The sequence below is a fragment of the Octodon degus genome, unplaced genomic scaffold (assembly GCF_000260255.1).
Source record: "Octodon degus isolate 3935 unplaced genomic scaffold, OctDeg1.0 scaffold00029, whole genome shotgun sequence".
NCBI lineage: Eukaryota > Metazoa > Chordata > Mammalia > Rodentia > Octodontidae > Octodon > Octodon degus.
Window position 1 is genome coordinate 1,390,202 of NW_004524605.1, and position 2,110 is coordinate 1,392,311.

The 2,110-nt window shown below is 50.8% G+C and overlaps 1 protein-coding gene across 1 annotated transcript in view; it reads left to right on the forward strand.

The window, feature by feature from the left end:
* Adamts2 (ADAM metallopeptidase with thrombospondin type 1 motif 2) overlaps window positions 1–2,110 on the forward strand; it is a 261,890-nt gene that overhangs the window by 20,454 nt on the left and 239,326 nt on the right. The window lies entirely within an intron of this gene.

Here is a 2,110-nt window from a genome sequence, read left to right on the forward strand (position 1 = left end):
GGCGCTGCCTGCGCCTTCCCTGTGCGTCTCGCGCCTGGCTGTTCCTGGCTTTTATCCTCACTCTAAGCTGGCAAATGGACCAAAGCTCAAGGCTCTAAGTATTTTATCTGGAAACTTGGGCTTTTTAAAATTGAATTCTGGGTTGAGAAACACAAAAGCTCCTTTCTTTATACGTAGTTTTATAAAAGAATCAGTATTTTCAGTGGTATTCGGTGCTTTTGAGATTCCAAGTACTGAGGCAATAGCAGAATTAGCCTGACCACCAATTTACAGGGTTCACTTGGAACAGTCCGGCTCCAGCTGGTAACTGTTTCAGCCTCCGCTGGTCTCACCCGCTGATGAGAAACGGACACCAAATAAATCCTCTTTACAGAACAGTGAAGGGTCACACGTGAGCAAATGTACCATCCAATGTTAGTATTAACAAAGTGCTATAAAATACTTTATAGGAACAAGTTCTTAGTGAAAAATGGCCGAGATTAAAACAAAACAAAACAAAACAAAACACAAAAACCCTCACAATTTGCAAAAGCGAAAACCGAAAAAGCATCGTGGAGTCCACGTAGCAAAGACCACACGGGCCCTTTCTAGGGGAAATCGAAGGTTCTGGGCAAGAGCACAAAAGGAGGCCTTTCTGAGTGGAGAGCCGGGCACGGCGGGACGAGGCGCCCCGTGTGCCCCGGCCCCGACTCTTCTGATTTAGCTGTGCGCTAAATGCAGCTCTGATCAGAGTCCTGGCTGGAGACGTGGACGAAATCGATAAGCTCGCTGTGAAGTTTATGCAGAACCGAAGCGTGGGCACGCTGCGAGGCGGAGCGTTTGCCCTCCCCAGCCAGACGCTGAAACGGAGGGAGGCCGGGGCGCCGGGGTGGGGGTGGCCGGCGGTTAGCGGGCGAGGATGCGGGGCGGCGCGCCGCTGGGGGCGCGACGAGCGAGCGGAGGCGTCTCTGCAGACCAACCTGCCCGCGCCGAGACCCGGACCTTCCGGCCTCCAGGAGTAGCAAGTTTCTCCTGAGCACCCCCAAAGGACCACGACCACGCACCGCTGTGCTAATTACAGCATTGTTTCTGGTAGCAGGGAGCGGGTGTCCAGCACCGCAGGAAGGGAGAGACACAGCGGGAGACGCGCGTGCGTCCCTGTGGGCAGAGTTCAAAACCCCACGAGAGAAGAAAGCAGAGACAGTGCATCCGCAGCGCCTGGCTGCCCCTCCAGGCCCTCCCAGAGAGGTGAAGCGGAAAAATTAGGGGGCAGAGAGATGCCAGGGGCTTCACCTGTCTGTATTTCTTTTAAGTTGAGTTCTTCCTTTTCTTTTTGGAACAGAAATTGAACTCGATCTCATGCTTGCCAGGCAGGTGCCAGGCCACTGAGCTATATTCCCAGCCCTAAAAGTTGGGTTCTGAGGAGTATGGTATTATGACTCTGGAGCCAAGGTTTAAGCAAATAAAGAAAGGTGTACTTGGCCAAGCAAGTTCTGAGCTTTCAAATAAATTCAGAAAATCGTTTCTTCTTGTATGTAGAACAGATTAATATACAGAGAAGAGGAATTGGATTTTAATCTAGGGAATTTTTTTTTTTTTTTTTTTTTTTTTTTTTTTTTTTTAAGACAGGGTCTACAGAGTGTATAGGGTCTCGCTGCATAGATTGGACTCATAGTGATTCTCTTGTCTTCAACTTCCCAAGTGCTGGGATTACAGGCGCACGCCACCATGCCCAGTCTCAATCCATGTCTCAGTGTGCCTGGGCAGTGGGGCTGGCACGGCAGGCCGGGGGATTGAACTCCAATCCGCTGAGCTATTTGGCTGTACTAGGGAAAAGATCTTAATTCGAATTTATCTCAGATATCATGGTCAGTTCTTGAAGATTTATAAAGTAATTAAAAATTAAAAGGCAAAATAGTTGCATGCTGTCTCAGCTCTGGGATTCCCCCCCACCCCAAGTGTTGGGAGCAAACCCAGGGTTGCAAACGGTAACCAAGCACTGTAACTGAAACTGCTGTCTCAGTTCTACAAGGGCGGAAAGATCTGCCGCAGCAGTGTGTGTGTGTGGGGGGGCAGGTGCTGCGGTGCTCGCTGCATGAGGGGCGGCGCTCTGCAGCAGTGACGGGGGGGG